The sequence below is a fragment of the Panthera leo genome, chromosome F2, assembly GCF_018350215.1.
Source record: "Panthera leo isolate Ple1 chromosome F2, P.leo_Ple1_pat1.1, whole genome shotgun sequence".
NCBI classification, from domain to species: Eukaryota; Metazoa; Chordata; class Mammalia; order Carnivora; family Felidae; genus Panthera; species Panthera leo.
The window spans coordinates 18,346,044-18,362,347 of NC_056695.1; the positions used below are offsets into that span (position 1 = coordinate 18,346,044).

Genomic DNA, 16,304 nt, shown 5'->3' on the forward strand with positions numbered 1-16,304 from the left:
CTGGTTTCTGGTCTCCAGAACTGAAGATTATATCTGTGTTACACCACTAAGCTTATAAGCAATTTGTTACAATTGACTAGGAAACAGACACAAAGATCGACATGGAAATTTTATTTCTATATATGGATAGGGAAAATTACAAAAATGAAACCATTCCATTCATAGTAACAGCAAAGACAGACTCAGGAATAAATGTAACAAATTATGTATAAAACCTCACAACACTAAAATATCACATAAAAATTAAATAGGACAAATGGAAATATATACTGGGTTCATGGAAACCTATTAACTCTCCCCACGTTGAAGTGTAGGTTTCAACCAATGCAATTTCAAACAAAATCCTCGTGTTTTTATGAGAAATTGACAAGAATGTCTAGAATACCAAATAATTTTGAAGAGCAGCAAAGTTAGACGACTTCCACTACCTGCTTTCAAAACAATATAGAATCATAATCATGTAGTATATATTTCTATTCCTGTGCCAAGAGTAGAGACATGAAAAAGAATGGAGAATCTAGAAAGGCATTTATGTGGTTGATTTGTGGTTTTTTTTTTTAACGTTTTTTTTTTTTGAGACAGAGAGAGCATGAATGGGGGAGGGTCAGAGAGAGAGACACACACACACACACACAGAATCCAAAACAGGCTCCAGGTTCTGAGCTGTCAGCACAGAGCCCAACGCGGGGCTTGAACTCATGAACCGCGAGATCATGACCTGAGCCAAAGTCGGACACTTAACCGACTGAGCCACCCAGGCGCCCCTTGATTTTGTTTAACAAACAGGTGGGGGATGCCTGGGTGGCTCAGTTCGTTAAACAAAGGGGAGTATTTCCATAGTGAAAAATCTTTGCAACAAGTAGTGCTAGAATACTTGGCCATCCACATGCAAAAAATGAAACTTGACTCTACTATACACAGAAATTAACTCAAAATGGCTCAGAAACCTAAATGAGAACTCATTTTAAAACTATGAAATCTCTAGAAGAAAACCTAGGAAAAAAAATCCATGACCTTGGGTTACGCAAAGGTTTCTTAGATGTGACACCAAAAGCATCTTCTTTTCTGGCTTGTGCTTGTTGTGGATAGAAAAAATAGGAAAAAAAAAATAGAAGAAAACTAGTAAGTCCGTATTCATTAGAAGTACTTTGGTTTTTGAGCACACCATCAAGGAAATGAAGTTACGGGCTGAGAAAATCCCTGAAGAAATATCTAACAAAAGATTTGTCTCCAAAAAAATATATAAAGAGCTCTTAAAACACATAGTAAGAAAACAATTTTAAATTGGGAAAAATATTTTAACAGACCTTACAAAAGAGATAGATTTTTTCTTTTATGAATAAAGACTCCAAAAAAGACACACATTTAACAAACACTCCACACAACATATGCAATGGCCCACAAGACACAAAGAAGCTAAACATCATTGATCAGGGAAGTTAAAATTAAACCACATTGAGAAAACACTACATGCCCACCAGAATAACTAACAGTAGAAACATTGACAATACCAAATGCTGAGGATGAGGAGCAACTGAAACCCCCATGCACTGTTGGTGGGGATACAAGAAGGGTACAGCTAGTTTAAGAAGTTTGACAGTATCTTCTAACATTAAACATACTTACATGGGTACGAACCTAGAAGTAGAATTGTTGACTCAAGAAATAAAAACCTATGGCCATAGAAATATTTATATGATCATTTGTAGCAGCGTTCATGATAGCCCCAAACAAAAGCCACCCAAATCTCCATCAAGATATGGTATGTTTACACAATGAAATACTCTTCAACAAAGAGGGATGAACTACTGATACAAGGTACAATGTGTACACCACAAAACGTCATGCTAAATAAAAGATACTAAACACACAAAAGACTACATACTGTTTGTTTCCATTTGCAGGATATTCTGGGAAAAGCCAAACTGTTGTGACTGAAAGCAGTCAAATGGTTACTGGAACCAAGGACAGGAGTTGGGGATTGACTGAAAAGGCCTTTTACTTTATGGGGTGATGCAAAGGTTCTGGAACTAGATTATGATGGCAGTTGCCCAACTAAAGAAATTTACCAAGCTCACTGAACTTTATACTTAAATGTAGGGATTTTACTTATGCCTCACTAAAGCTGTTAAAGAAACCCACACAATTTTACAAGGCAGACATTACTCCCATTGGGCAACTGGGAGAAGAGTCTCAGAGATTGGGTAACTTTATTTAAGGTTAAGCAGCCAGTCATGGTCAAACCCCAGCCCACTGGTAATCACTGCTCCATTCTGCTTGTTGGGACATAGGAGACACTGGAAACAGCATGGTGCTGGTGCAAGTTCCTAGGGTTAGCAGATCCCACCCAAGCTGGAGCCACTGGGGACTGCTCCCCTCTATAGGAATGCTCTGCACTGGGAAGTGCCGAGTGTGTCCTGGGCCAGAGACACAGTGTCTAGAGATTCTGCTGCTCTCAGAGAGAGAGGGTGCTATGGGGAAATAAGCCCAGTGCACAGAACAGGGTTAAAACTCTGGCTTTGGTACTTAACAGTCGTAACTTAAGCAAGCCATTCACCTTCTTTCAGCCTCAGTTCCTTTATCTAGGAAAATGACTTAAAGGCCTACCACCTCCCTTACTCAACTGTTGTGTGTTGAAGAAGAGTGAAAAATAAAGGACCAGATCCTTAGAAGCAAATTCCCTTCCTTTTCTCTTCTTGAGAGAAAAACACTCAGACCTTAAGGATTTAGGTGGTGTTTTGAAAAAAATTTTCACTGAGGAAAAGGAGGATTTTTTTCATCACGAGCCCTTCTGGGCATGAAAGTTATCTGGCCCTTAGAAGTTCTACCCAGAATCTTGCAGTCATGAGGTAAAAAAGTGCATGAAACTCCCTTTATTCTTCCCTTACTTCATTTCTATGAAGTCTGACATATTAGGTTATCAGTAATTCCACAGATGTTTCAATAAAAATCAAAAGACATTATGTGAGTGTATATGACTTACCTGTATGCAAAAAAAAACTTGCATTATTTGACATTTTGGGGGGGGGGGAAGAAGTAAATGTTTGAAACTATATGCCTAAATGGAATCGTAAAGGACTTTTTTAGAAATAGGAAGTGTTCTGTTAGGTCCAGCATATGATAGCCTGGAAGAGGTCACTGTGCAAAAATCTAAGTTTTCAAGTTTTGAGGTTTAAAGAGCTCAAAGCATTTTATTAACAATATTTGTCTATGTGGCATAAATGCCTTTCTTCTTTATTATGCATGTCCACGTGGGGGTTCTCATGCCTGACTGTATAAACATAACCTGAGGTGGTGGTAGAATGTGGAGAGCCAAGGTCCCCGCACCAAAAATTATTTCATATGACAGGGGTAGCACCCAGTAAACAATTGTTTTTTCAAACAAATAACCCCTCATGATTCTGGTGCAGGGAATTCTGGACCATACCTGAAACACATCCTATCTCAAGGTCCTTTTCCTGTCAGGAAAACTTCTAGTAGTCCTACATAAGGGGTCCCTAGTTTGTTTTAGGTAGTAATTGGTGTTATAAAATAGGATTGATGATCAGATAAGCTTGGGAACGCACTGATGCTCATTAAGTTTATAGTGACCTTTTATACTTGCTGTATCAATTATCACCTATCAATATTTCCCCAGTATGTACCAATACTGAATAATTCACCATTTTCTTGTTTCACTCCCTGTTCCAGGTATAGTCTCCTTTCTCCAATTGGATTTGTAAGATCCTCAAGACAGGTATCTATTTCAGTTCTTTGTGCCATATAAAACCTTTGTGAGAATTACTACTCAGTAAAGGGAAAGATATGAATATTGATTTTAGCTAAATAATATCACAATGGAATTACCTGGAAAGGCAAGAATGCTGCCTTGTTCCCCGAAGCTTTATTATTACATTCCAGGTTCAGTTCTTTTGTTTCCTGAATATGGCTTTAAGTAAGTTTCCAGAGGAAGCCACACACTAACAACCAGAAGCTCATGGCAGGCCACTCCACATAAGGTAAAGCAATGTAAGCTACTGCATAGTTCACAGTAAAAAAAAAGAGAAAATCCTGGATAAATGGCATGAATGCCACTTTGCTAGACTAACTTTTCCCAAAAGCTAGACTGTTAGGTTTTCGACACCCACAGCCACACAAAGGTAGTAACAAGGTTAAATAGAAAAACAGGATAATATATATTAAATCCACATACATTTTTAAATCCATGTACATTTTAAATCCATATATCTTAAAGTATTTAAATTTTTTTTTTTTTTAATTTTTATTTTTGAGAGAGTGCACGAATCGGGTAAAGGCAGAGAGGGAGACATAGAATCCCAAGCAGGGTCCAGGCTCTGAGCTATCAGCACAGAGCCTGACGTGGGGCTCAAACCCACAAACCCTGAGATCATGACCTGAGCCGAAGTGGGACACAACCAACTGAGCCACACAGGTGCCCCTATCCACGTAGGTTTTTAAATCATGTACACCTGTGCCTAAAAACTGAAGTGATATTTATATTCTTAATGGAGATGGACAAACCTCAGATTAGAAAATCTAAAGTTCTATGTAAAATTTTGTCTGTTTCCATTTTTAGGGGGCAAGTACATAGTGAAGTCGTCTGCTTCACTAAAGGATCCACAACTCCAAAGCAGTTTATCACACTCTGGTCCAAATACTGTATTTTGGCTCATAGAATCATGGAATTTTTAAGACCAAGATTAGTCTTGTATATTCCCCTGAACAACACTGAGTAGGTTTTAAACACTCTAATATAGGAGTTTTATTAGAGAGGCACTATTTACAGATCTAAAGATGGGAGGTTCTTGCTGGTCTCTTGGAGCCAGATGTTTATAGATTTAAAGTGGCTCACTGAATAATCCTGGTTCCAAGTTGAACAGAACACATTCTTTCGGTTTTATAAATACAAAGGAGTCTATAAACTCTGAATGAAAAACGATCATTTCTGGCAATTGACTTCAAACCGTATTTGCTAAGGTAATATAAACCACTGTCCTCAACCAATAGAGCCATTTTCTCCAGCCATCATTGGGCAACTTTCTCTGGACAAATGAAGTCTTTTGTGCCACGCCCCCCCCCCTTTTTTTTTTTTTTTAAGACTTGCAAGTCAATGGATGTTATAATTCTTATGGTATTTCACACCGATGAATCCTTAGAGCTAGAATTACAACATTGAAAACAATGTGGTACAATCAAATGTGTAAGTTGCAGCAATTTTGCCCTAGGATTTCCATAACATAGGTCACCTGTGTATTTATCTTTCCTGCCAGCAATTTTGGTTGAGGTTTACAGTAAGTATTTTTACCGCCGGGAAACATCACTTAAACATCGACAAAAGATTATACCAAGGGAGTTGCATCTTATGTATGTATCCATTATCTGGGAAGAAAAATATCTCAAAATTAAGCGATTTTTGGTAGCTCTGATATTATGTTGGCATTCAAACAAAACTGACTGCCCCGTCTCCCCAATCATGGATTTATGGTGATTTACTTCCATATACTGCAACTAACCTTCATCCAACACAAAAAGACCAGCCATGGGAGTACTCCATCACAACAGAGTATTTTACTCCTATTAGTGCTGATGAAAACAATTACTTCTTCACTTAGGCACAAAACATGCCAGGGTAATCTCAAAGGAAACCTCATACAGCAGAAGCATGGATTTTGAAAGTCATTTATGTACTGTGGGCCCCTTTTGTGCTGGGGACTGAGAATAGGAAACACAGATATAGTTCCTGCTACCTGCAACTTTATAGCTCCCAATCCAGGGGTGTCACTAACCTTCCTATCAAGTTATTTGCCTAGCCTCAGTTGTCTCATCTGTAAAGGAGAGGGAATCTTAGATACTTTTCATATGTATTCATTACAACACTATTTGTTCGTTACCTAACAAAGAAGTAGCAGAGCTGAATTGTTATTAAACTGCTACTTAGTTTTTAAGTGATAGACAAGTGATAGACAAGACTGAAAACACATTTCAGATCCTTTAAAGAACAAGAGTGCAACAGCCCTAGGATACAGGTTTATCAGAGTGCTCTATAGCCTAATGATATTTTATTTTGCTAAACATCTAACCTCCAACACCCTGCATAGTAATGGAAATGCAAACACCCTGATGGGTTACTTTAAACACAGATGAAAACTCCAATTTAGGAATGTGTGAAACTGTGGCTAGAACCAAACTCGTGGGAGGCAAGCACAAGGAGGCTCATTTGTGAAGCTTTTCCCGAGGATAATACAACTCCCTGTTAAGAGCAAAACGTTTTTACTTCTGCATCAGCATCACTGCTGACACTGAACTATGACTCAAGACCTGGTTTGGTGTCTCCCAATCTTCTTTGCCACTTAAATACCTTTTATCCCCTCTTCAACAAACTGCTGGTTTGGAAAGATCATGTCAGCAGCACTGGAAGAGTGCAGGCACATCGAAAACGGTGCTTAAGTGTTTGCTATTTGTACATGACTATTTCTGAGTTTAATTTACCAAATGTTTATGGTTAAGCAAAGTTACATATAATGACTAGCTCTCATGAGGACAGAGCATTACCACATCAACCTAGTAACATTTTAGCTAAAAACCCAAGAAACTCAAGTGCTAGTGATGGTGTGCACCTTTATCATGGTAAATAAATGAAGGCCTCTTAGAAACACTGGAGTGGTTGAAGAACATTCAGAATCCCAGGCTATACCTTTAAGAGTCCAGGAAACCCAAGTTCAGAACAACTGTTTACAGTCAAGGTTCCCTTCCCATCTGGGAAAAAAAGACATTTTAAGTAGTCTTGTATGAACCATAGGTTAAGTTATTTGATCATTACTGTTGCCTTAATGTTTAAAAAAACATGAGTGAATGCTCCCTGTAGTGGATACTTTTTAGAGTCTGGTCCAGAGATCCCCATCTCTGTATCTTGTCTGTAGGGCTTGACCCCAGGCTTTTGGTTTGAATTACCTAAAATTATGTCCCTGGCCTTAGCTGGCTTGAACAGGGATAGACACCCACTTCTTGCTCTTCACAATTTACGTACTGTGCTATTGAGGAACTACAAACAGGGTTCCGATAAGCCCAGGGCTCTTGAGGAAAGGTCCACGATGGCGCCTTCAAGCCCCCAGAGACCTGTCTGAATCCTTCCAACAATTTTCCCATTTTGGTCCAAAGAAGCTCAAAATGGTTTCTGTTACTTAGCAAACAATAAACCCTTAAATACACATTTCAAATGCTAATTTTTTAGAAAACCCAGACTATGATAGTTTGGAAAATATCAGATTCATCAGGGTTTCTATGGAGAATTTGAAGCAAACTTGTAACAGCACTCATTTCCAAGGCTCCAGGATGTAGGTGTAGGGGCTCTGTTTGTCCAACAGAAAAATCCAGTGCGTGGAAGGAACTGGGCACCATCTCTCCTAAGGATCTATTTGCATTAACTTTTTGACACAAGCCTGAAAAGGCTTCTGGTTTAGGGTGTGGGGTGGGATCTGAACCCTGTCCCTAACAGGAATATGTATGTGTACAAACCACACACACACCTGAAAGATGGGGGTGGCACACACCTTACAGAAGCCATTTGTCAGAGAGGGAAGTCAGAGCCTCTAGAATAACTTGGGAGAAAAGGAGATGGTATCTGAGTCAGGCAGCAGGGAGTCCTAAATATCATGTGGGAAAGGGTTAAAGAAGAAGACAGTGTGGCGGTACCCCACTCAACACCCCTGTAACATGGTTATCCCAAGGAGAAACTGCCGTGGGCAGAATCACAAGGCCATGTAGTACTTGCATTCCACACTGACCTACACTGGGATGGATTCCAGATCTCCATGTCATCCGAGTCCCTTTGGCCTGATGAATCTGCAGCAGCCCACACAGAGAACACAGGCTTGGGCTAGCACCTAGAGGAACTAGTGAGCCCTAATCCTAGCCCAACTGGTCTGGAGATGGCTCAGCCACAGGAAACCACATCATTCATTTCAGGGCAGAGGGAAGGATGCAGTGAGAACAGAGTTCCCTCACCCAGGCCTTGGAGCAGCTTGGGTAGAGACAAACCGTATGGTTGAACAATTACACGCTCAAGTCCTGGAGGGCCCGGCAACATCCGAAGAGCCAGCAGGCTGATTTGTAGACATACGTTTATACCTCCAGTGAACTGCCAGCTCTGTTGGAGTGGTAGCAGGGAGAATTTGGTCAGAGACTGAAATCAGCATGTAAATCAACACAGCTTTTGAGGCTTTGCTGGCACAAAGCAACACAGGATAGATTAAGTGCCTGTGATCTGCCAGTGTAGGACAGGGTCTTAAATACAACAAGATACAGATCCGCTAAGATCGTTTTTAGGGAAAGTTAAAATGGGAGTACAAATCCTCACAAGGCTATGAAAATTCCTTCTAGAAGGCCAGAGGGGTTCTGGACTTGTGGTCACTGAAATGGAAGTGTTAGGATACTCAAAGCCTTCTCCCAAAAAAGGGAACTCATTTTAGAGATTAGCTACTTCATTAGGCACAATTCACTTTACAGTAGCCACATTGATCATTTTAATAGATCAAAGGTGGTTACCTCAAGTTTTGTTTTCCTAAGTGAATACAGCCTAAATAGAGAAACTTGGTTAAGTAGCCAGTCTGCAGTGGGCACTTAGCCATGTTTTCTCATTTCAAGTATATATAAGGGACCCTAACAAGTCACTTACTCCATGTAATCAGCTCACAGCTCTGCTTTTCAAATAAGAAGGGGAAATCATCTTTCCTTGCTCTAGCAATTAAGCTTGTGGAATTGGGCAATAGATACATTGTGTATAACGATATGTAGACCTTAACGGCCCTGGGAAGTTTATAGGCAGCTTGGGAACATTACCATTATTTCTAAGTCACCCAGATTTATAATTGCAATTTCCATCATAAGCATTTGACGCAATAAGCAATTCTAAAGTGCTTCATAGTCTCCTAATGGCTTCAGTTTTTCCTTAATTCTAAGAGAAGATTGATTTCACAGTATCCTGGCTAGTGGAAGGCTACTTTAGTTTTCTCTGTTAGATTAACTTCCGTACAGCTGCATTCAGTTACTATTTACTTTCTGTTCCTTCTAGCACAGAACTAAGCTGAAATTCGAATGCGCTGGTAATTGTTAAATGCTAGCCACAAATGACCTTTAATCCTGCTGGTTTTATAGAAGGCCTACTTTTGGAATCTTATTTTCAAAATGTCAAGGCTAGAAGTTTTGTCTACAAATAGTTTTGAAGATTAGGGATATTTTGAATATGCCAAATTTCAATTCTGCATAAATGTATCTGATCACACACAATTGAGGGGTGTCATGGTAGGTGCTGGGACATACACCTCCCAGCTCTTCACCCACCTCCAATCTAAAAGATACCCAGAACTACCCCGTGGAGAGTGGAGTATTAGGGTTATATAAAAACAGAAGAAAAAGTGAAGAAGAGGGAGCAATTTGCTCATTTTGAATGAGAAGCAATGTCCAGGTGTCAGCATAGCAATTCCGATGGCAAGGATAGTGCATTCAGGTGTTGACAGCTTCCCAGATATCTCAGGATCTCTTTGAAATCTAATACTGAGCCTTAACCTAAAATAGGCCTTCAATCCCTGTTCATATTTAAAGCTTAGAACTAAGTGTCCTTCTAAGCTCTCTCAATGGTTTAATTGGCAAAAGTGGCAATTCAACTGGGCTTACTGGAAATACTTTATAGAAAAAGAGTCACCTTCAATTAGAGACACATGTTAAATATTTAATATGCATCCAGCACTGGCAGGATCCTGTTTCTACTCTCAAGCTTATAGTATCATCTGGGAATTCAAAAATATATACATTTTTAAAGCCCAGAGTAAACTAAGCAACTGGAAAAAACTGAAAAGCTATTGCAGGCTTGCATTATCAGAAAGACACCCCCCTGTGGATTAGAGCCTCTTAAATTCACCCGAAAAGATACTACATTTTGGCACCTAAAATGCCAAGGTATGGTGATTCCAACCATCTCAGGGCCAAGCCATGGAGGCTTTGATTTCACAAAGCTGGTAACCATGAGTAACTGGGCTCCTGTCAGTCTTGCTAATCTACAGGACCAACCCCAGCAGCAGCAGCTCCACAGGGGAGCCTTTTAGAAATGCCTGTTTGAAAATCTCAGACCCCAGCCCAGTCCCACTAAAATCAAAATCTTTATTTTCACAAGATCCCAGGTGATTTCTATGCATTTTTAAAAAACCTGTACAGCCAAGCTTCTAGGATTCATTTCTGTGAAATCTAGGTAATTTCTTTTCGAAGTATATACTTGACTGCCGTCTTTGTTGTCAATGAAAACTAGCCCTTCTCTGCAATATTTAAGATGAATAAAAGATAGATTAAGCAGATTTTAAAACAGATTTCCCACCCCCGTTTTCCAGAGTATTCTAGCCACATGCCCATAACAGCTGTGTTTACCTCTGATTAGACAGTACAATAAATGCACCTAGTGATAAATGAAATTGAATTAAATGCCTGATTGCATATACATGTTAAAACAGTTGGTTATTTCACCAAAACAATGGGAAATGTCTGTCATGCAAAAAATGCAAAGTAGGGCCAAGTAGACATACTGTAACAGTGAATAATTCTTTAATGTATTTATAGAGGAGTTACTGATTTCCAAGTTTGCCCTTTAACGTGAAGTCTCCTTTCAATGGAAACATTGCTGTCTAATTCCAAGTGCTTGGTTTGCTCAGACCTGTGGACTCTTCAGCCTCACATTTATAAAGAAACTGGATGTTAGAAGAAAGGGACAGGGGAAGTTATTAGTCACCAATGAGATATCCATCTCGAATCTAGGATACTGGACTTTGGCAGCTGATTGAGGGGGAACTGGACTTCTTTGGATGTGGCCCTTGTAACTATCCTCAGACAGCTGTTTACAGTGCCTGAAAAATAGCAACTGCTCCAAGAACACAGGTTGTGAAAGTGAACAAGTGATACAAAGCACAGCAAAAAACCTTCCATGAATGGTAGAGATTTAGACATGGAGAGGAAGGCTAGATTTGTCCCCACATAGGACACACCCCTTGTTGAGGCGGGGAGGAAAAAAAAAGATCTCAGAGCACAGGTCAAAAAAAAAAAAAAAAAAAACCAAAACCTTTCTATTCCTTCCAATTCTTCTGTCCCCTTCTGGAAAATTCTTTCAAAAATTTGAAGGGAGTCCCTGTCTTTAAAGGGAGAAATTAGGAAAAACAGCCTGTAACAGAGGAAACAGCAGGGACTTTGAAGCCTAGCAAATCAGAGTTTGGATGTAATTGCCTGAAGTGTGTTTTCAATCCAAATTGCATAGATGAGTGAAGGAGCAGCTGCACAAGGATGAGGGAGGGGAGTGCTGGAAGGAAGTGCTAGGAAGTAAAGGGAAAAGATACCAAATTAGGGCATCATGGACTTACTTTAATATTGCTGGAATTATTTCTCCCCTAATCCTTATTGTTTTATCCCTCAATACAAACGTATCGATTATGTGCTCCTTGTAGAAGAGTAAACTGTCCCCAAAGCATGTAATATTGAATGTGAGAATTCCTGGTCATCCCACTTCCAAGGATAACCATTATTGACCATATTGTGCATATCCTATTTTCTGTTTTATAGGCTGTGTTTTTTAATATATAATACATAATACTTCATATATATGTACATTGGGTGTACATAAAATGGTCATTGTGGTAGGCTGAATAATGGCACCCAAAGTAAACCTTCTAATCCCTGGAACATGTACTGCCTTCCATGGCAAAAGAGGGCATTGCAAATGTGATTGAAAATCTCAAAGATGGGAGATTGCCCTGGATTATGTGGAAAGGCCTTAAAGGCAATCACAAGTATCCTTAGAAGACAGGCAGGAGATTTGACACACATGGAGAAGGCAATGTGGCCACGGAGAAAGCTTGGAGGGGACCACCATCACCGGAAGCTGCAAGGGAGGAACAGATTCTCCTCCGTAGCTGCCAGAGGGAATGTGGCCTGTTGATGATACTTAATTTCAGCTTAACTGTCATGTTGTTAGAAGCAGGCTTTTGAGAGTTAAACGCTTTGGGACTGAATCTAGAACACTGAAGACAATGAGATGGATGTGCCTAATACTCATGTTTTTTTTTCTGAACTACATTTACATTCTCCAAGCTAGCCTACTTTGGTTCAATCTCTGGGTCCACCATTTTCTAGAATATTTAACCTATTTTTAAAACAATTCCTCACAGTAAAATGTACTACGTCTTGATCTGTCCTAGTTAGCACAATTAATTTTATCTGGAAACTCATACAATGATTTTTAGGAGTTATGTTTTTGTTTTTTTTTTTTACTATGAATATTTGAAAAAAACTAAATTAGAACTACCCTAATGATCCATCAATTTCACTTTTACCTATAGGATACGAAATACAGATTCAAAGGGGTACATGCATCCCAAGGTTTATAGCAGCATAAATACCACAGTAGCACAATAGCACAATAGCCACAGTATGGAGAAAGCCCAAATGTCCATTGACTGATGAATGGATAAAGACATGGGGTGTGTATGTGTGTGCATGTGCGGGCATGTATATATAAGAAAGTGATAAAATGGAATATTAGCCAAAGAATGAAATCTTCCCATTTGCCATGACATAAATGGAGCTAGAGTGTGTTAAGTGAAATAACTAAGAAATACCATATAATAGCATATGTGGAAGTTAAACAGATGAATATAGGGGAAGGGGAGAGAAGAGAGACTCAGGACAGGCTAGATGGGTACTAAGAAGGGCACTTGTGATAAGCACTGGGTGTTAAGTCTAAGTTCTGAGTCACTGAGTTCTACTCTTGAAACCAATATTGTACTGCATGTTAACTGGAATTTAATAAAACTTTTTTCCATTTTGTCTGGAAAAGTAATCGTTTTTAATATTTTTGAAAAGCTAGTTTGGGCTAAAGAGAATACAGCTAGGGAAAATCCTAACTTATGCTTGTAAGACCCAGAAGCACAGAATTTGCAAAATCTTAAGGAAATCATTCTGGTCTAGGCGAACTGCCTCCCCCACGTAAGAAAAGGACCAGTTACTGCCTATGGTGAGTAATACATATGCATCTTCTAAAATCCCCCTAAAGGAATTTTGTCAAACTGGGAAGTTAGAAAATTTCCTTTGGCAAGAGTCTCTCCACATCTTCATCTGGGCTACCTCTCCCAGTCCTAGCAGACATGGATTATTTGTAAAGACAAAGGGTCCAGTTCATGGAACTTTGTCTGAACCTTGGGGAAGGGGGTACTGAGCCTAGCTGCCAATATTTTCTTTTGGCTTTTTCTTTCATGGTTTTGGGCAAGTTGGACTGAGAATCATAGTCAAGACAACAGGCCAGTTTCTAAATCTAATCAAAATAAGCCTTTTGAGCATTTACTATTTATGAAGCACAAGGAGAAGCATATGAAGTAGTTGAAGATACAGGCTTTACACTGAAGGTGCCTCAAGTTAAACAGAAAAGCTGTTAGAGGAGGGCTCTGGGGGCTTGTTTCGTCATGCTAGAAATGACACTTCACATGAAGGGCTAAAGGGTAGGGACATTCCACATGTGACAACACACTGAAGGACAGCACCCTAGGTGATACAGATGGAGTGGATGGAGTAGGAGCATGCTTTGGTCATGTTTGAGGAAAGGGGCAGACTCCTCTGAGCAGAAGAGAGGGGAAAAGGAAAGAGCTGTAGAGGGACTTGGATGCCCGACAAAGGAGTTTGAACAGCATTCTTGAGATTTTGTGGCCTATTGAAGCATTCTGGATCAGTAAAGCTATGTGACAGAAAAGCACTTTGGGAGGATTAATTTGGATAGTGAGGCACAGAGCAGAATGGAGGTGGCAAACTGGAAGTTAGGAAGTTACTACGGCCACATGGACATAATGAAGGCCAAAGGAGAGAAATGAAACCCAGAAGAAATTGGGGGGGGGGGGCGGGTAGGAGGGAGAGTGGTAGGGCTCAGTGAGTAACTATGTAGGGGAGAAAGAAAAATGAGCCGTTTTAACCCTGGGTGGTTGGATTTCTCCAAAGTGAATGAGAATAGGGTAAAGAGACACACAGACACAGAGAGTGTATATGTTTCAAGGAAGTTGGCATCCACACAGGAATGTCCAGTAGCCATTTTCCCATATGGGACTGAAAGGAGTAAGAAACCCAGAGCTGGAAATGAAGGCTTGAAATGCATCAGGACATAGGTGATATACCTTGTGCCATGAAAACAATCAGCATCTTTGGGACAGAACACAGCTTACAGGGATAGCATTTGAATAATGCTATCTCGGATAATAATACCCTATCTGGATAGTCTGTAGGCTTTCAGGAAATAGAACTTGAAGGAGTGATCTTTGGTCATTTTGTAACTATATCTCTGCATTATGTACCTTGAATTTAACCAATGGTCCTTAAGACTGTTGAATTAGGGACTTTGTACTCCACAGTTCTGCTCTGGATTTTCTTCGTCATGTTGACTATCTCCTGACCTCTCCACCAGATAATGAAGTCATTGTGTGTATTTTGTATAGCTTATGCAACTTGAGAGATCAACTGAAGTTGACCTTTCCTTTTCCAACTGCACAATTAGAAGATGCCAGCTAATACAGTCACCAAATATTTACTAAGTAACCTACTATGTGAAAGACCCCTATTAGGAGCTGAACAAACTTCTTATTTATATTCTCCCTTTTAACGCAAAAGGTAAGCATTACAAGTGTTTAAGTAAATCAAACGCAGGCTGGAAAAAGTCTTAAACCTAACATATGGAGTTAATGGTGCCAAGTTGCTTGTTTTTATAAGCACAAGAGCTTTTTAAAGCTGAGCACTCTGGCTACGCCCATTAGGTTCCACAGTCCCCACAGACTTTGTTGTAGGACATCTGGTACTTTACTGCCTTAGAGGCTCAAGAAATACCATGCGTGCCATTTGCTTTGTCTCAGTGTTTCTAAAAGGCTCCCTTTCCACTTGATCTTTGTTAGTGGTAATAGTCCAGGGTTTCAGACACTGAAGGTCTGGTGTTAATAGATTTTAAGTACTCCTGTCCATTCCTCAAAAAGGGAATATACAACTACAACCTGAACATTAGCTTTACTTTCATGAAGCTTTTGAAGTATGATCTCCATAGGACTGAATTTTTGCCCAAAATACATGCATTTTGGCTACAGAGGAAGACACAGTCAATATCAGGACACTGAGCGAGTCAGGTGCAGATGAACTAAAGAGGCTGAGGGGAACACTACGGCAAACCCAGTAGGTTACTTTCACAAAAACTCCATTATCAAGGGCCAAAGGCTCACAGTACAGGAAAATGAGATTTTGCAAGCATTTGAATTTCATACATCTTACTAGCTGTTGAGGAGGGCTTAGCACTGAGAGGTACTTTCTTTATAGAGGCTTTACAAAGGTTTGTGGTCTTCACTGCCTAGGATCGACACTGGCAGGCACCTTAACCTTATTTGATAAGCATTGCCCGTAGTTCACAAACACTAGTCTACGGAGAAGATGCACCAGAGTCCCTCGGTTGTCATTTTTAAGACGTTCCTGGGCTGTTTCTGGATATTCTGGTTCTATCTATACATTTGGAGTATGCATAAGGCGTATCTGCGTTTGTAAAATCTGCAGGTAATTCTGATGAGCTTTGATTCCACTCACTTCCTTATAAATTAGCATTCTATGACTGGAAGATTCTGGGAAAAGCAAGCTGTAACCCAGGCTGAGTGTACATGTTCCATATGTTAAGTATAGGCATCAATGCATTAATCTCAAGTGAAAAAGCGATGGTCCTTTTCTAGTGGGACAGAACGGAGTTACTAACTTATGAACTTGTAAATCTTGGTATGTAACTATAGCAAATGTAAGAAGGGCAGGAGAAACATCCTGTTCTAGGATTACCTTGAAGCATTTGACATTTCCTTATTTCTTCATCATGTTAGAAGAAGAGATTGGGAATAAAATGATATACCCATGGCACATAAATTAAAACAGAACCGAGACTTCTTTCCTAGTCCAGTTCTTCTAAAATATGCCATAAGGGGAGAAATTTAAGTCTCACATTAGTAGCATTTTAATAGAAATGGGAGAAGATAATCTACCCTCTCAAAAATACTATTGCTATCTTCACCTTACCTCCTAAAAATAACCTAGAAAAACAGCCCTATGATGCAAAAGCATATTAAAAAAAAAAAAAAAAACATGACTGTAGCGCTTTAATATATCATGCACATTCTTCTAGGTCCACATGTGCCCATAACTCATTTAACAGCTTCATAGTATTCCATAGACCTGTCTTGATTTATAGGATTTTTCCAGTCATTCCCTACTGGACT

The 16,304-nt window shown here is 39.6% G+C and overlaps 1 protein-coding gene across 2 annotated transcripts in view; it reads right to left on the reverse strand.

Annotated features, from left to right (window-relative positions):
* The window catches only part of CPA6 (carboxypeptidase A6), a 364,246-nt gene that overhangs the window by 327,318 nt on the left and 20,624 nt on the right, over positions 1-16,304 (reverse strand). The window lies entirely within an intron of this gene.